The sequence below is a fragment of the Musca domestica genome, unplaced genomic scaffold, assembly GCF_030504385.1.
Source record: "Musca domestica strain aabys unplaced genomic scaffold, Musca_domestica.polishedcontigs.V.1.1 32, whole genome shotgun sequence".
Lineage (NCBI taxonomy): Eukaryota > Metazoa > Arthropoda > Insecta > Diptera > Muscidae > Musca > Musca domestica.
The window spans coordinates 10903594-10928366 of record NW_026712311.1 but is presented as its reverse complement, the minus strand read 5'-3'; the positions used below and the strand labels follow the sequence as shown (position 1 = coordinate 10928366).

Sequence of the window (24773 nt, the reverse complement as noted above, 5' to 3'; positions counted from 1 at the left end):
TTTCAATTTAACCGTTTTGTTTTTCCGTGTTCTTCTCGCTACTCTATTTGGTTTATCTGTGTTACATATCCACGACAAAAAATCGATTTATTTTTTATGCGGGTATACAACACTTTTTTCATTCCAACTGGAAGAGGGAAATATTGGCTTGTTCTCTTTTGACTGATACGTATTCAACACTCCCTAACCAGTCCTAAAATAATATAGCGAATATTAAACACGTTATTGACCTGCCGCACTTTTGTAATGGTACATACATACACATCCACAAACAAAGAAGCAGTAACATACACTCTTCGCTGTAGAAAACCGCTCGCCTCCCACCCATCTAACACAAACGGTTTGTTTGCCACCACCCACCCATAACCTTTTTACTGAACAACAATAGTTGACAACCGAACATCTTTAGCTGGAGCTAGCTAGCTAGCCATCGTTCCTATCTGTGCTGTGCAATAGCTGATGTGTGTTGGGGTTCACTGCTGTTCGTCCATGACAAGTCATCATTTGCGCTGGTAAACCTTAGTTCGCATTTATTTTTACAGCACTCAGCTGTTTCGGATATGATGAGCGAGGAGAGTACCTACGTTTGTACATATGAATCCATGTAACACAAATCGTGCGTGTGTGTGTGAACAGGCAGTGCGATAATAATTATCATCATCAATTTTTGTTTACTTTACTGAGAGGGGACCAAAAGAAAGGGGAGGGATTCGATCGCTTACAAAACTAAACTGGTGAATATAAACGACGTAGGTATGTACCCATGTACTCATATATACTGTTAGCAATGTCGTCAGTCGTTTCGGTTGACAACAAGGCTGAAATGATTCACTGCCGAACAAACCCAATTAAGAGCTTTAGAGGTTGCTAATGCTCAACGCAAAATTTTGTGACCTAAAATTTGTAATATTTTGGTACCTATGTACCTATGTACCAACAAAAAAACAGTGGCCCTTAGTAATCAATTTAGTCTACACATCTTTTGAAAATATATTGATTTGCGGACGGCATTCCTATGTATTCATAGATACCCGAATATCTAGAATTATTATTTTATTTTCCAGAGGGTTTGAAAAATTTCGGTATACCCTATTGTGAAAAAGTATGTACCTTCTACCGACAAGGCTGCTGAGGTACGACTTTTAATGTGGCGCTTTGTTACCAACCAGTTGTTTCGGCTTCGAACTTTGTGTCTGATTTAGTCATAAATAATTTTTTAATTATCATAAATGACAAGACATGAATCAGTTTTTTTTTCGCTGTATTTCTTTCAAATATTCAAATTTTAAAAAAAAGTGACTCATTGAAAGTGTCACTAAGATCAGATTAATAATTCATGACTATTCTGAAGCGATTCTCAATAATTAAGTAGCGATTTAGTTGCATGTAGCTATTTTCATCCAAATAGAACTGCTTTGTCGAAAACTACCAATACTATCTGAGAATTTCGCTTAAATATCCACGACGTATAGCAGCCAATGTTTGTATTAAAAGTCAACCTGAATTGACAAACACAATACTTACAAGAAAAATAAGCCTTAATTAAACTATTCATATAATATCTAGCATGAATTTCTAGAGCAGGATTTATGTTATCTAAATTAACAACACATACCAATATCGGTAGCTACGACCTATCTTGCACATTTGTATGAGGCTTCATTTTATTGTATTATTATAAAGGGTTTTATACAAAAACTGTGTTTGCACTAAATTTTTCGTAACAAGATAATACTTTTTATACCCTACACCACATAGTGGTAAGGGTATTATGTCTTTGTGCATTTGTTTGTAACATGGAGAAGGAAACGAGATAGACCCATAGTTACTTTTGAGAACCTTCATAGAATCACTTTCTGAGTCGATTTATGCATGTCAGTCCGTCCGTCCGTCTGTCCATGTATTCTTGTGAACAAAATGCAGGTCGCATTTATTATCCGATTGAGATGAAATTTTCCAAACAATATTTTTTTGGCCCAAGGACGAACCCTATTGAAATTGGTGAGAATCGGATCAAATTTAGATATAGCTCCCATATATATCTTCATCCGATTTCGGGTTAAATGTGCACCAAATGGCCAATATCAGCCCAAATGGCCCGAATTTTGGCACATGTGACCGAGATTAGCCTTAAAGCAAATACAACAAATTTGGAGAAAATCGGTTCAGAAACAGCTATAGCTCCCATATATATATTCATCCGATTTCGGGTTAAATGTGCACCAAATGTCCACTATCAGTCCAAATTACCTGAATTTTGGCACACCCAACCGAGTTCGGCCTAGAAGCAAGTATATCAAATTTGGAGAAAATCGGTTCAGATATAGCTATAGCTCCCATATATATCTGTCATCCGATTTGGTGTTTAAGCCTCTCACATTCGTAATATGCACTCCACAAGAATGATATTTGGTACCAGATATAAGATACAGCCCAGAAATAGCTGTTTGTAATTTTATCGAAATCGGTTCAGATTTGGATATAGCTCCCATATATATCTTCATCCGATTTCGGGTTAATTGTGCACCAAATGGCCGATATAAGTCCAAATGGACTGAATTTTAGTACATCGGACCAAATTCAGCCTAGAAGCAAGTATATCAAATTTAGTGAAAATCGGTTCAGATATAGATATAGCAACCATATATATGTTTCATCCGATTTAGTGTTGTAGTCCCATACATTCGTAATATTCACTCCACAACCGTGATATTTGATACCAGGTATTAGATGGAGCACAGGAATAGCTGTTTTAAATTTTATCGAAATCGGTTCAGATTTGGATATAGCTCTCATATATATCTTCATCCGATTTCGGGTTAAATGTGCACTAAATGGTCAATATCAGCCCAAATCACCAGTCTAGAAGATAATACGTAAAATTTGGAGAAACCCGGTTCAGAGATAGCTATAGTTCGTAAAATGCACGATAGAATTAGATAGATTTTGATTTTGTACCAAATATCTCATAGCGCTCTGAAATGCCCTGTATAAACCTTTTTACGAGAGCTCTACTAAATATGCATAGTGGTGTAGGGTATCATATAGTCGGCCCCGCCCGACTTTTGAGCTTTCCTTACTGGTTTCCAAATACACACATTCTGAAAAAAGCGCATGACTCAAAATTGTTACCATCAGACATAGGGGTAAAATATAAGCCTTATGGTGCCGTGGATATATCGATTCAAATTGGAAATTGGCAAAATATTCTACAACAGTATTTTAATCATTTGATATAAAAATGTATTCTACAAGAACTAATGAAGAAGATTTTGGAATGATGGGGCAAAATCATGTCTCAATGATGAGGAAATAGGTAGATACATTTCTGATGCCTACGATTTCGGGTTAAATGTGCACTAAATGGTCAATATCAGCCCAAATCACCAGTCTAGAAGATAATACGTAAAATTTGGAGAAACCCGGTTCAGAGATAGCTATAGTTCGTAAAATGCACGATAGAATTAGATAGATTTTGATTTTGTACCAAATATCTCATAGAGCTCTGAAATGCCCTGTATAAACCTTTTTACGAGAGCTCTACTAAATATGCATAGTGGTGTAGGGTATCATATAGTCGGCCCCGCCCGACTTTTGAGCTTTCCTTACTGGTTTCCAAATACACACATTCTGAAAAAAGCGCATGACTCAAAATTGTTACCATCAGACATAGGGGTAAAATATAAGCCTTATGGTGCCGTGGATATATCGATTCAAATTGGAAATTGGCAAAATATTCTACAACAGTATTTTAATCATTTGATATAAAAATGTATTCTACAAGAACTAATGAAGAAGATTTTGGAATGATGGGGCAAAATCATGTCTCAATGATGAGGAAATAGGTAGATACATTTCTGATGCCTACGAATGTAATCATTTTAATCCCAAGTTAAGAACACTAAACGATATAATATATTTATTACAATGAAATGTTAACATTTGAATATATCCTCGACCATTTGCAGTATTATGACCTGTTCAAAATTACCCTTAGTACAGTTTAAGTGAATATTTGTAAAATATAAAAAATATATTTTACTTTCGCGGCAAACACAAAAACCCAAAGATTCAAAAATATATTAAACTTCATAAAACATAATTTTGCGTGAAGAGTAAAATGACGCATTTAAAAGTGCAGGGCGAAATCAATCGCTCATGATTTTCTCTCTTTCGCAGAAAAGATGTGTACTTTGCACGATGAATAAATTCACTGTGTTCTTTGAAGCATTTGTGGTTTTACTGAGAATCAGAGTGCTTGACTTATTGGATACGCATAAAATGTGAAAAAAAAACAGTCCTGCTCAAAACTTTTGCCACTGATATGCTTCATTAAAGTTCTGTGCATTTCAGTGACAATTTATGATTTTGAAAGGAACTCATTGTTGTTGTATGAATTCTTATTAACTTTTTGTTTCAGATGTTGAAATGTTCGTAATTTTATAAAATTTGTAATTTATTATATATATAGATAATGGGTTACATGGGAAATCGAGACTTCAACCGCTCAAGGCATTTGTAGCACATAAAATATTTTCCAATATTTTATCATAATTTAAAAAAAAATAGCAATAACTGATCACCTTCAGAATATTAATATTTCACGAAAACCAAGCACTTCAGTTGCTAATATTTTGAGCAATACTGTAGATGTGTGTGTGTGTGCACATATGTTCGTTGAATCAATGTAATGTAAATTTGGAGTAAATGGCTTTTTATTAATTCACCTCATTCGTGTTATTTAAGATTGCCAATGGGTACTTCCACAATGAAACACGAACACGTTTTGAGAATTTTGGAGATATATTATTATGGATTTTATGGAAAAGCATTCAATTAAAGAAAAAAATACTCTAAATTAAAGTAAATATTTTACTTTTTATGTACATTAAAACTAAAGTATTTTTCTTGAAATAACATAACATTTAGATCAGTTCTCGCCATGGCCAGAAGCATTAAAAAAACTTTCTATAAAAACATTGAGAAAAATAAATAATTGACAGTTTAAAATGGTTCTCTCAAATAGCAATTGTTATTTTTTTCTAGAAGTCATGAGCCTAATATTTAAGCCTTAATTTATGAGTATACATTTTTGTGGCATCACGGAAAAAGATACTTCAAAATAAACTGTTGAAAGAGTAAGAAATCAGTGTAAATTTTCCATTTTCCAATAACTAGAAATATTCGACAAATTGACATACTGATATTTGCTGGAGAGTATCACATTGCAGCCGTGATGTATTCACCACTTTCATGGACTGACAAACAAGCAGACACAAAGATAGACATTCGCGTTAATTTTATTGTTTCGGTGCTACGGCCATAAAAGGTGCGGCCAAAATCGAAAACAGACCCAGGTGTGCCATTAGACACCACTACCAGTGGTTGTGACCACAGATCAGCGTTAGTACGCCAGCAGCTAGCAGCGCGTGCCACACGTTTTCTCCCAAAAAAAAAAAGAAAAAAACCACAAAAAGCCCCGAACGGCCACAAAATAATAAAATAGCTCATATTTGGCCACAGCACAGTTTAGTAGTCCATAAATCATGAACGTTTGCAAAATACCAATTTGAGTATCGCCTTATCATGTTTGAGTTGTTTGCAAATACTTTTCAATTAATTTGTATAAAGAACCTCAATATTCCACCATTTTTTGTGTTGAGCAACAGAAACCAACGTAAACGATAAAAAAAACCAACAATAATTTAAATTGATCGTCAGTTTTCTTTACATGGCCCTTGTATCTCCTGGGATGTTCTTGAGAATAATATTTTATGTTTACTGCAACCATAAAACATACCTTGTTGATAAATAGTACCCACCACAAAGAATTAATTCTAAATTACATAGACTGTGGAAAAACAGAACATTTCGAAAGGATCATTGAATCTGTTATCCTGAAAAAGGCATTTCTAATGCACGTTAAAATCTAAAATCGATATTAAATAGATTGAAATGGAATAACCCAATGTGAAGTTTCCTACCATCAGTTCAGTTCATCAGCTAAATATCGTACAACCAACATTGTGACTAGTTCAAGAAAATGTTAATATTCTACAATTTGTATTTAAATGGAAATATGATGATACTTAGCACCCCCGTGAAACAACTATGTCAATGACAATCATTGGCAGGTAAAGGAAGAAGCTTTGCTTATATATTTTTAGAGAATATACCTTAGCCTATCTAAATTGTTGTCACCATTTCATAATTTCAAATAGTAACAATATATTGTTTCGAAAATCAACAATCGGACTGAGAAACCTTTTGTATCCATGTTGAGGTTATAAAACAATTATGTAAAACTGTGTTGACACAGCTACTACCCCGCATCGCCTGTCACTTTCCTTTCCAATGTGCACATTTGAAGAAAGTGCTAATTTGCAAGCATCACGAAACGTAGAATTGTGCTGGGTTTCTTTTTGGGAAGTGCAGACAACGGCACGAAATAAGTGTCGCAAAAGTATCCATGACACAGAGCTTCGCCATGCAAACAACTGAGACGGCAGTTAGTCAGTAGTCACTCTGCATTAATGCCTTTTTTGCGAATGAGCGCGTTTAAATTCAAATTCATGTGTGTGTGTGTGTGTGTATGTGAGCACCATAAGTGAGTTAGTGGAAAACCCTCGTTAAAAATCACTTAAAATTCCATCATCATAAATTTGTCAAAAGTGACAAAAATACAATAAGAAAGATTGCGCAAAAGAATTTTCAAGAAAGAAAAAAAATGAGCTAAGAAGCAGTTATATTCGACCGGACCGAACTTTTAATACCTTTCACGATTTTGGAAATTATACTTTAAAAAATAATAATTGCCGAAATCTATTATTCGCAAACGAATATATTTAATTTGTTGGGTTTAAGAGAATTATTCCGATAAGTTACAAACGGAATCAGAAACTTAACATGCCCTCTGTACTATGTATGCAAACACATTGTCATGCGTTAAAATTGTGGTTGACGGGATTGTTTTTAACTTTTCAACGTGAAAAATCATGCGCACGGTCGATCGAGAAATATCAGACAGAAGAAATAAATAGAGCACAAATGCGTTAGTGTCATTGAAACGGTTGCAAAACATTAGGCATGTTCCGCAGCATTTATAGAAATCAGAATATGATTAGGTCAAAACTGTTATTTGAGCAATTTCCTGGTTGAATGCACGTCATGCTCTCGAATTTGTAGAGTTTTCCAGAACGCCGAGTCCACATAAGTTTTCAAATATGAATTTAAATCAATGGTACGAAAGCACCCAATTCTCGAAGTTAACAAGCAAATTGCAAATTCAGTTATTTTTCCGATCATGTTACATTTTGCGGTTGCTACTGGCAACAATTTGTTATTGGGTGCCACTGTGTTGCTGTAGCCTAAAGCGGTTCCATTGATGTTGTTACTTTTTTGTTTCGATAATTCCATAAGCATCAAAAATAGCTGAACACAATTGACAGCTGTCACGTGTTATTTTCAAACTATTTTGCACACAACCCCCCATTTGGGAGACTAGACCTCTACTGAAACGCGGAGGAGGTTGTTGCTACAGTACATGCAACATCGACAGACAGACAAACAAACAACAAGACCGACGGCATGTAACTCAAGTCTAAATTGAAGTCTCAAGGTTGTTGTTGGCGGAATCGTTTTACTACTACTACTACTCCGATTTTCAAAGTGTTGCTTAAGCTAATTACCGTTTTGCCTTTGCCGCGATAAATGATAGGCCACCACTGATTTTGAGCGTTGCCTCCGTGTCTGTTGTTGCCGCTCACTTAGTTTTGTTAGCACTGATTTTTTTAATTGTAATAATTTCATGCTCGTTTTCGGTGTTAATGGCATCATTTAAGTTATGACACCTAACTTACGTCACCGCAATCGGAGTACCATGGAGAAAAGACATATTTTAAGAATCAACAGTTTCTGGGAAATGCCCGCTGCTACGATTCCTTTAAAAACTAGTCTCCATTAACATACATGTTGATTGCTCTCCAGCACCAGCTCCTAATCTAGAACTATACAACAGAGACATTTTCACCACTACACTTTCAAAACTTATTCCATTTAAGCATGGTCTAGGGATTATACACCTCGAACCTTGTTCACATATTCAACGTATATCGCTGGAATTCATTTTTTAAATATTTTATTTTGGCGATAATGGCATTAGCGCTTTTTTAATTGAAAATACCCTGCAATTGCATTCATTTGGAAAAAAGTTGACTTTAAAATGATAGATGGCATATTCCCATTCTATCTCATCATATTCAGAGGGTTGTGATAGCTAATTGAATTTCAGCCACTCAACCCTTAGTATGTAAATATCCTGGTCAACATTGGCTCAAATGATTTTTTGTGCATTTTATTTCGAAACAAAATAACTAAATTGTCTTCTTGTTTTGTTACTCGTACATGGCTGCACACACACACACTGGTCAACTGAGATGGGCAACATTGACTTCATTTAGCATTTAACTGCAGATATGAAAAAAGGAATGACAAAATAGAAATAGGTTATAATCAAATAACAGACGAAAGTGCAATGTACAACAGCAAAACAAAAAGGTTCAATCTATATCTATAAAAGAGGAAAATGTTTGTATGTTTGTTTGTAATTTATGGACTCGAAAACCGCTGAACAGATTTTCCTGAAAATTTGCATGTATACTGCAACATCGCCTGAAAGTAACATAGGCTAGGCTATATACATTTTTGAAATTCCACTTGGAAGTGGAGATATGGCATCAGAATCGGAGGTACCTCCCAAAAATTTAGATTTTGTATGCAAATATCTATTGATCGATTACAGATACAGTCTCCAAATTTGGAAAGCGTAACGGAATTTGGAACAAAAATAAATCTGCCAAATTATATTGAAATCGGTTCAGATTTGGATATAGCTCCCATATATATTTTCGGCCGATTTAATGCATTTGATGCCCCAAACACGATATGAATGTTCGATTCTAATGAAATTTGGAATGTTTAACGGGATTTGATCCGAAAATAAATTTATCAAATTATATTGAAATCGGTTCAGATTTGGATATAGCTCCCATATACATTTTCGGCCGATTTCATGTATTTGATGAACCAAACACGTTATGTATCTCTAATTTCAATGAAATTTGAAATGTGTAGCGGAAATTAAAACGAATATACATTTGTCAAATTATATTGAAATCGGTTCAGATTTGGATATAGCTCCCATATATATCTTCAACCGATTTCGTTTATTTGATGCACCAAACACGATATGTATGTTCGATTCCAATGAAATTGGGAATGTGTGACGGGATTTTGATTAGAAAATAAATTAGTCAAATTATATTAAAATCGGTTCAGATTTGGATATAGCTCCCATATATATTTTCCGCCGATTTCACACATTTGATGCACAAAACACGATATGTATTTCCGATTCCAATGAAATTCGCCATGAGTGACTAAATTTGGTACAAAAATAAATTTGATAAATTCGCTCAGATTTGATATTTGATGCATCCAAAGCGAGAGAGACGAAATCTGGCACCAGAAAAAATTGCCAAATTATATTGAAATCGGTTGAGGTTTGGGTATAGCTAACATATATATTTCGGCCGACTACATACATGTTATGTACAAACACGATATATATGACCGATTCCAATGAAATTCAGAATGTGTGGCGGAATTTGGTTATAATAAAAAATGTGATAAATTAATTGGAAATAAGTTAAGATTTGGATATAGCTCCCATATATATATATTCTCGGCCGATTTCACATATTTGACGCACCAATTTCAATGAAATATGAAAGTTGTGACGGAATTTGGTGTAAAAGTAATTTTTTAAAATTATATTTAAATCGGATCAGATTGGGATATGATTTTAATAAGAACCATTGGCCCAAAACGACATAGGCTAACACTAAAAAACAACACAACATTTAATTTGAAATACGCTTATTACGGGGAAGTATGTCGCTACCTCGAATTCACTGATTGGTATTTGCTATGACATAAATAAATCCGTAGGACAAACCCTTCGTGTATGCATGTCATGTTACTGCTGTTCTAATGCTTTTGTTTATTAACGCATTAAAGTAGTGCAATATTTTTTTTTTAATTTTTAAATTTGTTCTTTTTTTTATCCAACATATATTTGTAAATAAAATTTTGAATGCATATAAAATCAAAAGGGGTAGCGAAGCGCACCGGGTTCAGCTAGTAGCTTTTAAAACAAATTTATAATCAAAAATATCTTTTGCTTCCTTTTTACACAAATAGGTTTTTCTTTTTCACCATATAATGGATTTTCATATCATCTTGCATCTAAGGACATTGTAGGAATACCGTTAAAATGATGAACTTTTACTGAGCACAGACTTGCCGTCTGAAATATAACCTGCAACAATGGCAAGTAATTTCCGATTGCGCTATAAAGTGATAATCAAAAAAAAAAAAAAAAATGTTCAAGTCTTAACTGCGAAAACAATATTTTCAATATACGGTTTTATGTTTTTTTATTTATTTATTTATTTTTCAACATTGCATGTGTCCAACTGTTTTGTCCACCACTGTATGCATCGTAGGCCAACAGATGCATAAACTCGATAAAGTGATCTTGTATGTGAATAGGTCCGTAACAAATAAAATGCAAATTGTTCTGCACGCAACAAGGAAGGGTTCAGCAAAGGAAAAGAGAAATTTGCTGACGTTGGATAGTGGGAGGCGTGGAATCGAATTTGCCCACAGTTTGTGTTTATATTAAATATTCGAAGGAAATCGTCAAGTTCTTTTTCGTACATACGGACATGTCCAGGAGGGCGGTGTGTATCTGTGCCTCATAAAATGGCAAATGAAATTCATAACATATAACATCTTGTGGTGGCTTCCGTTAGCTGCGTTGCTACTGCTTCACTCGAACAGCAGGAGTTGCACAAGTGGAAGTAGAATGTGCAGCAAACGGAACGAGTCATGAGAGGAAAAGGGAAAAAGGCAAAGCAATTGTTGTGGCATAATTTGTGGCCATTGAATGTGCACGGGGGTATGTAGTGCCAGGCAAGTTTCCTCATCTCCTTTTGCTTGTCAGTGGGTGTTAGGGCCAGGAGGTGTAGTAATGTGCTCCTAAATCGGAGAAATGTATAGCCAGTTGTGTTGCACTTATTTCGTATGCAGGAATTGTATTTTGCCATTTTGTTTAGATTTCTTCTTGGATTTCTCCCTTGGAGTATACCCTAAATATATGTTGTTTCATAGCAATTTCGAGCAGTTTATTTGGGCTTTTATGTCTTCATAACGTTGCGTCTGCGGGCTGCAAAAATGGTTATTGCCTAAATGCATTTCGAAATGTAAATGTTTGTTATAGGTAAAACGGACAGCTATACAAATGGAATATAGTTATCCTGCAAACTGCGTATCAGTCCAAGGCAATGGAAAACATCCAGATTACGGCGTGTGAAAGAATTGTAAGAGTTCATTTTCGTACTTTTTGCCATTTTTTGGCTGAGCTCTTTTATATAAACTATAATAGGAGTTCGTCTTCCTCCTTTCAAGTGTAGATATGGATTTACAATTGGAAAATATTAAAATGTCCAACATTTTATAAATTCAATATTTTGGGTCTTTGGAGTCATGGAGGTGTTTCATGCTCAAATAAACTCGTATGTTATGAAGGTTGTTTACAATACTGTAAGGGATCGCGTGTGGCATGTAACCAAAAAAATTGCATGTGAAACACCATTCGGAACCATAGATATTACAACTACTTCATTAACATGACTTCTGCTTGCCTACTTGTCGATTAGATTTTGTAATGAGGTCACTTGTTTGTTGGCGGTTATGCATATGTCTGACCCGCATTTGATTGAATTTGCTTAAAACGGAATTGCCAAAATATCCCTCCACTTTGATTTAGGAAACCATTCAAAGTCTAAATTCCTGAAGACGTGGCCGAAAATACAGTTTAATTTTAAGTTATGTTAGCAACCACTTGAATTTTTACTTGGGTTCATAAAGGGTTAATTGAATCAAACTGAAATATCAATAATTCCAAGTAACAATTCCGTATAAAATTCAGAGGTTAAAGCTTATTTGTAGCGCAATTTCTGGGAAGGACGTCCCAATCGCTGCGACGATACGATGCTGTACCACTTTTGTACTCGCAAAAAAACATACAAATTAATATATCAAAGGAGACACAAGAGATCACTCCCTTCTTGTTCCTAAAGCTAAATAAAGGAGACATAAGCAATGTTTGTTAGTCGTAATGAAGAAGTGCTGAAGGTCATGTCTACATAAGTGTTGTGGAGACCATATGGAAAGGAAATCTTCTAAGATAAGGAAGTACCAGTTTCAGCTGATACACATAGTTGACGTAGAGCAAGAACTGTTTTTACACCGTGGTACAGAGTATTACGTATGTACATTGGCTTTTAACAAGCAGCAGGGGACTTTACAGATCTAGAAAGTACTTCTGAGCCGATCTTTAATATAAAGGCCAGAAGAAGTATTTGTGCTAAATTTAGTTGTAATTGGTTTAGAAGCGCGACAACAGTGGCGATAACAACCATGCAATCGGACATCATATTGACATATTTGTTTAAGTTTCTGGTGATTTCACTTTAATTCTACACAAATATTTTCCTAAATTATGTAGAGTGGTGGAGAGTGTTTTATTCAGTATCTATTTTCCTTTTTAAGGGATTGCAGATCTAGAAACCAATTTCACATTGCAGAAGTAATATTTTAAAATAATGACTTACAGTTCGCCACGACTTCTTGAGCGAAGTTGATGTTATAAAAATTATTTTGTTTAAGAATCGATTTTTTTTACCGTGCTGCCGTTGCCAAGAAAAATTGTTTAAGTAGGCAGAGTTAGGAAAGCTTATGTTCACAGCAAAAAATGCCTTTCCTTCGACGAGAATAGTTGATACAGCAACCGAATATGAAGTGCTGTTCAAACATTACACCTACGCTCCAGAATGTTTGCTATTTAAACACAGAAGCAGCATCTGTGCAAACACACACCTTAACTCCATGATGCTTAAATATAAACACTGTGGACAAAATGTGACAATTTAAGCGAATGTATATATTACGAAAGTTAAAGAATTTTCTGCAATTTTCATTCCGGAAAATTTAAATTTAATTCCTGGTCAATTCGTTCCAAAGTCTACTATTGAGAAATTCGAACTCATGCAACATATCTTCGTATGCAATGTTTGTGTTTGACGGCTTTGAGTCGATGGCGTCTCTTCAAATAGTCTAATACTTTTTTTAAGTTATTCATTTTCTTATTTTCAAAAACTTCTGAAGCATGATAAGAGAACAACCAATGAGGAGACCCTTTCATCGGAATGTATGTACGAGGAAATTGTTTGACATTAACTTGTCACCTCATCATGGTCTCCATTCGGACATCCCATGTTTGCTCTCATTTCATATCTACGCCCGTTCTAACCTGTCTAAAGCGTGTGTATGACATCATCATAATGCTGACGCAAACTATTTGCGAACATTTGAATGCAGCCGTATCCTCCTGAACCGTGTGTCTGCTTGTGAACGACACCTAAATGATGTACACCACCCTACAATGGCTGTCAATTGCATGTTGGTGTTGTCGTCAGATATCCGTCATTATTACAGCGGGATATATTGCAAATGTGACTGTATTAGACATTGGCTTTGTGTTAAATAGACAATTTAGTATTTCAGTTTGTATTTGCATTGTTGAGACTGTTTTAGGGCAGCTAGTGCTCAACCACACCACCCCACTTATCTATAATAGTTTTGTGCTAATTTGAGAATTTGATTAAAGTCGTGACTGTTTCAAAAGATAGTTTTGGAATCAATAATTAAAACTCACCTGATAATGGGTGAAACGCTGATGTGTCTTTTTTTGGTGTTCCTCATATATTTGGACGATATTTGTTTGACGTGATGTTTTGCCCCAATCATTAATCCTGAATAGCTGTGAATAAAAAAGAAGTATTTTTTATTAATTGTATTGCAATCAGGATTAAATGTAATGGTGTTTAAAATTTGTTTTAATATTATCAATTATGAAATAAACGAAAATGAATGTCTATATAACTTATACGCTCCGTTTTTTTTTTTTGTTAAACGTATGAGTTATATTTCTATTTAATATAACTAATACCCAATGTGGGAGAATTAATTTACGAACAAATACCATTTAGACCGCAATTACCTAAGTATGTAGCGGCTTTCATCAAGCTGATATATAACATGTATATGTTTGAGGATTGCTTCTATTGAAAAGTGAGCCCGTCTTAATTTCATTTGGACCTGAGCATTGGATCTTTTAATAGGAAAATGTAATGTAAATCCTGTTTAATGATTGGCAAGAAATGTGAACAATGTTATATTCCCATGGAATCTCCCTCGGACACTATGCAATAACATAGTTCAACAATGTGGTTCTTTGCTATAATACCAGTTTATTTTACAATACCTTTGTATAAAGGATGTTAAAGGGAATTTTGCAACACACATAGCTTCTGGTTGCATACAAATATGAGATTAGACTTTTGTAAGGTCTGCTAAATTCATATCGTAAGGCATGAAAAATACAAAAACTTTTCTCCGTCAAACAAGTGTGTGGGCACTTGCACGGACATATGGACTGCATTAAATTAATGTCTTATAAACATGCAGATTATTGTTCCTTTCCCGCCATCGCGCATAGTGTTTGTTGCATCGTTAAATTTGAACTGTAAAAACATCCTAAGGAGTCCGAGTACCCCTCAATCGAAGAAAGGTTGAGGGTGTCAAAGCGGCGTACCTGCATTAACATACTAAGCTGGGATTGTTAAATAGCAATCGCGTCAGCTGTGCTGGGAACACTGGTATGTTTAGTGAAGGCGAATGGTACATTCTTCCTTTGAAGAAACATAATTAATGAGGGAAAATTATAAATTTAAAAAGTGTTATCACATTCTAAGTGTCTTCTGCTACCATTTTCCCGCTTTCTGATATTGGGTAATAAGAAGGGATAGTGTTATAAGAAAAGATGAATGAACATTTAATTTTGAGAACGATTTGACCTTATCATTTAAAATTTTATTAGAAGCTCACTTTATAATTGAGAAATATTCGCTGATGAATAATTTCTCAAAAAATGAAAACCTCCCTTCTATTCATATTGTCATATCAATTGAAGACATATTCTTATTCACACAACGTTATTCCAAGGGGATTCACAAATATTAGAATGAAAAAAAAACTCATCCAGTTTCGGCTTAAAACTTTGAAATAACATTTTAATAATAATATTTTCAATATTTTTCAACATCTCCACACAAACCGGAAGTGGAACAACTTGTATTGAGATAAGTCGTCAATACTATCTCGCAGCCCGAACCCGAATCTCCACCACCTTCACCAAACAATTGACTGAGAAATACTTGAATACCATTCGAGACAGACAACGCAGACTTGTATAGCTGTTGGCAAGTACCATTTTAAAGGCTATTTACTTCATTCGAAGTTCACTTCAGTCAGAGCAGCAGCTTAAACACTAAAGCGCCAGTAACAGCGCACAAATATAACAACAAAAGTAAAAGGATATGTCGAAGTGCAAAGAACGAACAGAAAAAAATGAACAGAAACTATTCAGAATCATAGAACGAAATCTATTTTGATATTTTATGTAACAATAACGGAAACGAAGTAAAAATAAATACGGAACAATGACACACACACACATTTACACAACCAGAAAAAGGAAATGTCCAGGCAGACATTGCGGCGCAAACCAGACTCATTCCAACCCGATTCAGTTACGCCAAAGCTTGGCACCCGTTGCTGAACTCATTTTTCCATCGTTCCTCCACAATAACAATTATGAGAATAAGAATAGAATTGAAAATTCAATAAATATTAATGACTGTGATTTTCAATAACCAAACCAGAAAATATACGATCTTTGTGAGTAGGTATTTGGCGAAATGTAAGAAAAATGTAAAGCCAAAATACTAAAAAATACAACGGATTTTGAGCGGTAAGAAGAGCCAGGGAATCGACAAGGATATACACATTATTCCTGTCTATGGTCGATTCAATTTCATAAATCGGATAGTTGAAAAAATTAACTAACCTTAAAAGTAGATAGAAAAGGATACTCTTAAAATAGTCGTAACAGTAACCATCTTTCGAAAGTAATAAACAATATGAAATTCCACAATTTATAAACTCGAACTAGAGGCGATTTAAAAAAGGATTATCCTTCGGCATCAATCACCTATGTCGCTTTTTTCGCTCTTGCGTCATGAAAATGCAACAGTTTTCCAATTAAAGTAAATGCCCATAACGCATAGTGTGTCTGCAACACTTAGAAGAATAATTATTGTATTTGGTTTGGCTAAATTGTTGGCAATTGAAAGCCATAAAATGCCAACTTGTTTGTTCGTTAGTCCTGCCCCGCCATGGCGTTTCGTGACTTCTGTGCGAAGGGGTGGGGTCTGGTAGAAAACTTGAATAATTTAATGCATCGCCATGGAAAGTGTGATACAATTGCCACTAGGGCTATTATTTGTTAGGGAACATATTTCAAGTCCTGCAGTTGCATTAGATAGATGCCGACCGACCGACCTATTCCTCTCCCATTCGGTGCGAGATTGTTGCAAGTTCTGTATTTTGACATTGGCCAAACTGTGTGCTGCTGCCCCTTTAGTTGCATTGCGGATGCCAAGTGTTTGTAAATAAATCTTGTGGTATATCCCTGCCATTGGCTAAGCCATTAAAATGGCTGCTGCACTGCTCCTCTAGTCGAGAAGCGAGTTATATTTTTTTGGCCTCGGCTGACTTTGCCTTGCTGTGCAGTGCGGCTTCTGTAGGGATCTTTGCCAGGGAAGTGGCAGCGTTCGCTGTCAATGTATCATGACAGATGGCATTATCTGTAATAATTTTCAATTTACCACGGAGTTAATGTTCTCACACATAAATAAATAAAGTACCCCACACATCCATACACACAGGGATACGTACTCTGTTCTCTGTTCGGCCAGACCATTATTAGTATAACTACGATATTTGTTTTGTTGTTGTTGTTGTTTTTCTTTTTGTCCGGTGGTGCGGCTGCCTACTGTTATGACAACCATAATATTGGGTTTAATGGATGACTTCTTATCCACTTGCTGTTGTTCCAAAGCAGCTGAGTTAGCTGAGCGCTGTGACATACAAAATTTAGCAAATATGACCAACGTAAATAAATAGTTTTCCATATCGATTCGGCATTTTCATTTGTTTTAGATGTTCATAATATTTATTTGATGTTTCAAAGGTCCCTGTATTTGGGCGTTTTGTCAGAAGAAAGTTCTGAAGCTATATCCTTGACAGAAGATATGCTGACTTTTCCTTGGTGTTGCTGAGGATTATTTTTTATCAGTACACTAAGACAATTCGTTTTGTAAGCAATTTGAATTGTGTGTGTGTTCTTCGCGTTTCCTGCGTCTGTATCTGTCCAACCGTGTGCCGACCAAACCCGATAAGGTTTTTTTATTTTTTTTTTATTTTGGCTCAATGTTATTCCTTAGTAATTTCTGTAAAAGCACAAACACACTTGCATGCGGTCGCCGGTTGGTCGGCAGCTTTTGGAAAAAGTGTGAAAGCCCTACACCGTAAATCAAAATTACGATAAACAGACCTGATGGCGTCTGGCAATTTGCTTCGTTGGGCACCTCTTGATCATGAAAAACCTGTAAAGAAAGTTAAAAAATTGACCAAGCTTTTCCATTTACATTTCTTTTCCTGAGCGGACAATTAACAAAATGAATTCTCATTTAAAACATGACATGCTGCTATTGAGACAGCGCAATGTGGGAAAAGAGCATAATTAAGAAGATTGGAATGTGTTATTGTAAGCTATAGAAAATTATGCTTTATATCCCCAAGTATTTCAGAACAAAACAACCTGAAACCAAACTTTATTTTTTTTAGAGAAATCAAACTATTTTTGAAGTGAAACTCTCTACAAACGCGAATAATATCGTTCAGGATTGAGTGTCACTCTGATAAATATATATATTTTCCTCTCTGAATTAGGTACACTCTTTGAAAATAAATATCCAACATAAAAACAAACCTATTAGACATCTCTGTAAGCATTCAGTTTTAAACAAAATATATAAATTTAATTCTGAAAATATTAAACGAAATGAGTATTGTGAGTAGGTTCCTATTTTGCTGCTTAGGACTCTTAACTTTGCGTAGCCGTTTTCACCTATTCAGTGTTATTTGAAAATAAAATGCAAGGAAACTGCGACTAACATTGAGTGTGTGTTCACAATAAAAATTCTGAAAGAACTTGGAACATTGTTTTCCCAAATGAACGCACCATTAATCATTCAGTGTCAGGGATTAGTTTTAATGTTCGAAAGTAAATGAAAGAGAAAAGGAGCAAAGAAAAATAATAGTGCCAAGTCAACTTCAGCCCTTTTGCAATGTGCAATATACATGGGCAATATTTTAAATAAGGTTGGTGCATCTAAGAAAATGTGAGATTTTAAGACCTAATATTGGTACCAAGTACTTCATTTTGAGAACTTGGCCTATAACACTTAATAAGGAGTAGGGTAGGCTACAATTTGAGAAATGGTTACCCACGAAAATACCTGTTCGGATATTTATTTCGAACTAAATCAAAACCGTTTCAAGCACTTCCGCTTCTATGTCCGAATCTAAATACGTGTGTATATGTTGTTATGTTACCCTCATTCAGTGAACGTTCATATGCGAGTACACATAGGGCCTTACATAAAACGATAACGAATCATTTGTCTACAGGTCGTTCCATCTGGTGTAAGTCATTATTTCAGCACTTGTGCAACAAATGCACAGTCCTGACTCGAGGAAAGCAAAGACAACTTTAACTTTTAAAGAGAGCGCACTAGGGACCGTTGAAGGATATTGGACAGAAGTAATTTGCATATTTTATAATTTGCCACATGACTGGCATACGCAGCGCGCGCTCCTCGTCCATTTGCTACGAAAGAACATGGATACCTGTACAAATGCGTGCTCTCTGACAACACGAAAGGTATGAAACGACACGTTAAACCCTCATACGACTGTGCTCGAGTATTCCTCCTTCCCATTATGTTATTTTCCTGCATTTTCTCCATTCATTTGTGTCGTCAATAATTCATAAAGAACTTTTATTTAAACAGGGCAAGAAACAAGTCGACCAGCCTTTAACGGATTCGCGGACTCATCAACTTAGCCACCGGCAACGGCAAGCCAAGTGAAGTGAAAATGACAGAGTGAGTGTCATATTGGAATGAGTGGACGGATGATTGCATGTCGTTGATTTTTGCCAATAGATAATAGCAGTTGATTTCCCTCAATGAATGAATTTTCTTGGGGTCCTAAGCCAACAGAGGAATGACCGACAGGTAAAGTATGGGAATTCTAAATGATTACCGCCAAGGACTATTTAGGAATTAAAAAAACGGAAATCCAACAAAGCATATACAATGGACGTAAGCCAAGGATTTGAATCCTAGGGCCCGATAATAAATCGTGTGCTTCCACACGAGGGATGTAGTTCCCTCAATTATGATTGAATTTAAACTGAGAAACCAGGATTCGTATTTCCTAACGGCATAACATTTGTAACTGGGTGCTGTAGATTTTTCATCAAATATTCGTAGATATGGACATGCAGACACTCATCTATGTCTTCATGCCAACGTACATACAGACATACACGTGTATGTACACGTGGTGTATTTACCATTTAGCAAATGACAGTCATTTAACATATCAATGTATGACTTCCTTTTTATGTGTGTGTGTGTGTTGGAGTGTTTGTGTGTGCCAAGGCAAATATGGAAAAAAGCAACTGATTGCCCCTTTACCACAGCCGGTCAAAATGCAAATTACCGGTAATTTTAAAAGAAAATGTTTGCATTGCTATTAGAAATGCCTAAAATGGCCAATTACAAAGGAAAATATGTTGGTAATGCAAAAACGATTAGATTCTTAGAGAATATTCACAGCAGGCCAGCGGATTCCAAGTTTATTCCTAATCAAATTTGTTATCGACCCCCTTCCCTCCAAGTAATATATAATTGTCCAACGAACATGTCAAGATGGACAACGGAACTTTTCTTGTAACAATAATGTGCTGTCTTAAATCTACTTTGTGAAGCACAATCAAAGACATAGATTTATGTATTCGACCATTTTTGTAATTTTGGTCGAATATTCTGTAATTTTCAATTCTATTCTAATTTTGTTATTAGTTGGACGTTACGCTATTTTTATTTTTATCTTTCAAGTATTTGCAGAGTTATCCCATTTTTTTGCATAATCAGTTTAATTGATTTTTTTTTTTTTTTTTTTTTTTTTTTTTGGGTTAAGACACTCTTGGAGTAAATGGAAATCTAGCATATGAGCAGGCTGCTCATGCCTGTATTACAAATTGCCTTTAACGTTATAACTGGACACTTGTTCAAGGAAAGATTACTAGAAACCTGAAACAGTCTCATTTTTAGTCAATTTGGTTTCTTCTTTCTTCGACACATAGGAGGAATGCATTAACTTTCGACGGCAGACAACTTAAATTGCACCGAGGAATTTCTTGCGTCACAAATGTAAGCGGCCATGCCGATCACAAAAAATCGGTAAACTAGTTATAAGGAATATGCGGTTATATTACGATTTCATTGAATTTCTTTTCTAGAAAACTTTTAACAAAACTTTGCTTCACAATTGAACTACTACTAATGTTATACATAGACAGCGATGTACATAGTCGTACATTATATATGTAAACAAATACAACCCAAAAGTTGAAATTCATAGAATAGAACAACAACTATATACCTCGTTGCACTCACATTTACTAAAACATAATTAATTGCCGACATAAGCCAGCAAAAGTTTAGTTCGTATTTGGCAGGCTGCTAAAGTGGAGCATAGTTTGCAAAACAAAGAAAATCGACTAGGGAGGCGAATCAAAATGTTTTTAATTAAATCTATTCTTTTATGAAACTCCAATATTTTTGATTAAAACTTAACTGTAAATTGCATCCATACTGGGTTGAAATATATATATCTGAAGCCATAAGTTTTTGGTATTTGGAAACTATATTAAGAAGGTTAAATAAAAATACAGTCAGGAGATAAGCTTTTTCTCATTTTATGATCTAGTGGCTCAGTAAAATCAAGCAATTGGGGTAGTGGACAATCCCAAGCCAAGGTAAAAGCACAAGTTAAGCGGTCAGCATAGCATAAAATTTCGGATTCGGAATCCATAATTGTTCGTATTCCGTAGATATCACTTTGTACAGGGGAGATGGGTAGTTTTAACACATCAATGCTGATACATAAACACAACTAAATATGTTAATATTGGCATACCTTTCGAGTCCAAAGAAACATACTGTCGTACATTCCAGTAAACTTTGTCTGTAAATTTCTCAGTGCGTAAGAATTCTTAATAAGGACGGACTAGAGCGTGTTTGAAACACCATTCTATGAATCGGAAAGATTTTTTAATAAATAACAAAATATTGTAAATTTTTTTATTGGTTTATTAATAAATAATAATAATAACAATAAATAACAAAATATTGTACATTTTTTAAATGGCTTATTAACTGTAGTTATTAGACAGTTTATAATTACCCTTTTCTGTTCAACTCTAAATGTCAGATTACAGCTAAATCGTCTGAAAAATGTGGCTTAAACCTTTTAAAAACTTCAAAACTGGAGGTACTTTCATATGGAGGCTGAACTAAACCGTTTACCTAGTTTGATAGGTTTTAGTTTGGAGATTATTTGTTCATGACCGCTTCCTATTATTGGAGTCTACGGTAATAGGAAAACTGCAGTACCCGGGTCTAAGAAAAGATGGTTTTTCTGATTCTGATTGCATTTCTACTCGTTACTTTAGAGAGAATGACAAATTGAGTACGTCGCCCGCAGACATTTGCTTTGAGTGCGTCGTCGCACACATACACACACATACGTAGATATCCTTTTGCTACTTAGAGGATCTGGGCTTATTTCAGTCATTATGACCCAGCAGAGACAATGACTGGCTTTTGTGTTAGCTCACCCAGAGGCTATTACCGGTGCATCTTCACGTTGTGCAAATGCTTTCAAAGGTATGAATATGCACATCTCTTATGCAGATCCAAGCCTGTGAAAGCTTTTTATTTGCATCATCATTATTTTGAGCTAGCGGGAGGGCGGCGTCTCCTGCTTGTGTGTGTGCGTCGTATTTTTAGCAACTTTCCCATCTTTAGGCCTCTTTTGCATTCAGTGCGTTTCGTTTTTATTTCAGCACTTCCCTTTGTGTGGAGATGAAAGGCCTTTGGGTTATTATACCTTTAGTCGCCGTCCATGTCTTTGTGTGTCCTCTATTCACATGGATACCTTTCGCTTGATTGTTGTTTCTTAAAGCATCAGCTGCGTTGTTTTAAAATAGAAAAGGAAGTCTTCCTTTAAAGCGACATCCATGTTGAGTGGAAAAATCAATGTGAATTCAGTGGTTAGGATATTGAAAGAATTCACAAAAAAAAAAAAAAAACAATTTTGTATGCCTGCGGTCGGTCAGTCAAAGCGAGCAGCAAAAATGAGATCTGTCCCTTTGACGTGCTCCAATTCGAAGTGAATGGTCATACTTTGTATGGCATCCAGTTTGGACTCCACAAATAGCAGTGCTAATTAGTATTGTTTCGTTCGTTTCGGTGTTCGTTGCCACTTAAACGCCAAAGCGTATTCTGCCCAGCAGACAATCACGAAGCCTGTAGAAAATAAAGCAAAACAAAACAAAAAAATGAAAACTGATACCTTCAGCCATTGAAGCATTATAATTTTCCGTTCCTTTTTGTGTATTGTCATGGCAAGTGCTCCGTGTGGTGCCAAGCTGTCTGGCGGTTTAAAGTCCATTCTTCTTTGTCTTTGCTTTCTTCTGGTTTTCTGCCCGGCAACAATGCTACCCTCAACATCGCATCGACAACCAGCTGAGACGTATGTGAGACGTATCGTTGAACTACTTTTAAGCGTGTCTGTCCATCCGCCGGTTCGCCTGACTGCCTTCGCAAGAGCATCGACGACTAAATAGGTAATTTGGTTATGCTCCGTAAAGTAAATTAACCTTAACCCTGAGCCTCTGCAGTGCAAGCCACGAAACCGAAGAAAGACAGAAAAAAGAAGCCTCTACCACAAATCAAATGAAAATGTCATGCGTTGGAAAGTTGGTTACCAATTGCCAGAGCTGGGCTGGGCTGGACGAGACTGGGCTTGTGGCCAATCTCAATAGATTTACCTTTCTTTTTCTCTTGAAAATAACTTGTAGATAGTACGTCAAAGAGTAGTCATTATCAAATTCACAAATAATTAAATATATAAAAATTCAACTTAAGTTCAATACACAAAAGTTAGTTACCTAAATTGATATTTTATTTGTATTTCGTGATAATAGGGTAAGTGTGCCTAAGTTCGGCATGTCCCAGTAGTCGGCACTTTTCATTTTTAAGCCCAAATAAATGAAACTATTGTAACTAAATGTATTTTGTTTACTTCAAATATATTGTCAGCTATCTTTGTGCACAATTTCGTTAAAAAAATGAATTATTCTAATAAAAATTAAATTTTTGTCTGTGAAGGTCCTCGACAATTCATATTCTTAAGTACCATAAAGACGTCGAATCAGTTTAACTAAACAAAAATATTATATTTTAATGAATTAATTTATTATTATTATTAATTATTCTTACAAAAAAAAAATTGTTGGAAAATGCCATACCGACAATTGGCAAGTGGTGCCGACTACTGGCAAAAAAGCATTGTTTTAATAAAACAACAAATTTATGAAATTTAATAAAAAGTTATTAAAACTTTATTTATTATTGCAAAAACTATACAGAATTTCGAATCTGAATAAATTAACTTTGTAATAATTGAAATTTTCCACTCAGAATGGTGAGCGATTAAAAACGCGAAAATCCTAAAAGTGCCGACTACTGGTACACTCACCCTATCAAGTGTACCGAAATACAGCCTTTTTAAGTTCTTAATCTAAGAGAGACAATAATTTCTATGGAGCACTTCTATACATGAAAGGACATCTAGAGACATTGAGCAAAAGTAGTACCTCCCACAGAGATCGTATACACGGAAACACGTTGATTTTCTAACGAAGAATACTCTGACTGAATCAGCAGCTTGAAGTCTCCGTATTATTCTCAGAACGTGCATAAATCGTACCATGTTCGTACCATGATGGAGTACTGCTCTTTGTTCACGTGTCGTCAAAATTGAATATTTTTCACATGCAGACATTCCTCCAATTTTCGTGCACTTCTGTTACCAAGCGATTTCTCGTTCACCCGCATTTTGTCAAAGGGATTTAATTTTGGAAGAAGACGGGGGGTGTTGTTGCAGTTGTTGTTTGGATGACAGTCATGCTGGATGTTTGTCGTTTGGTGAGTTCATAAAACAACAATTGTTTCACATAAAAAAAAGTTAAAAATACATACATACATAAAAACTCACATACACACACACACACAAAACGTTAACCAAAAGCCGTCAGAAGCACACTTTATACTGTAGCTGGCGTTGTTGCTATGCCATAGGACATGGACAAATAATCCTTTTGTTCCAACATTAAAAGCCTACCGAGCTTCAAAACACTTCTCCTGTTGTTGTGTGAATGCAAGCATGAATTAATAACCTCGATAGGTGGTTGACAATAGCGCAAGAAAACGCCACTGAGACAGCCGGGGGTATGGCAGCACAGGCGGGCAGGCAGGCAATGCTGC

General features: G+C 35.4%; 1 protein-coding gene across 9 annotated transcripts in view; it reads right to left on the bottom strand.

The window, feature by feature from the left end:
* LOC101901621 (uncharacterized) overlaps positions 1-24773 on the bottom strand; it is a 64754-nt gene that overhangs the window by 12616 nt on the left and 27365 nt on the right. For 7 of the 9 annotated variants that reach the window (XM_059125262.1, XM_059125264.1, XM_059125263.1 and 4 more), the window contains one exon: positions 13841-13945. The exons of the other annotated variants lie outside the window; for them this stretch is intronic. The gene's annotated coding sequence lies outside the window, so the exon portion shown is untranslated. The remainder of the gene's footprint in view (positions 1-13840; positions 13946-24773) is intronic. 9 annotated transcript variants of the gene reach the window in all.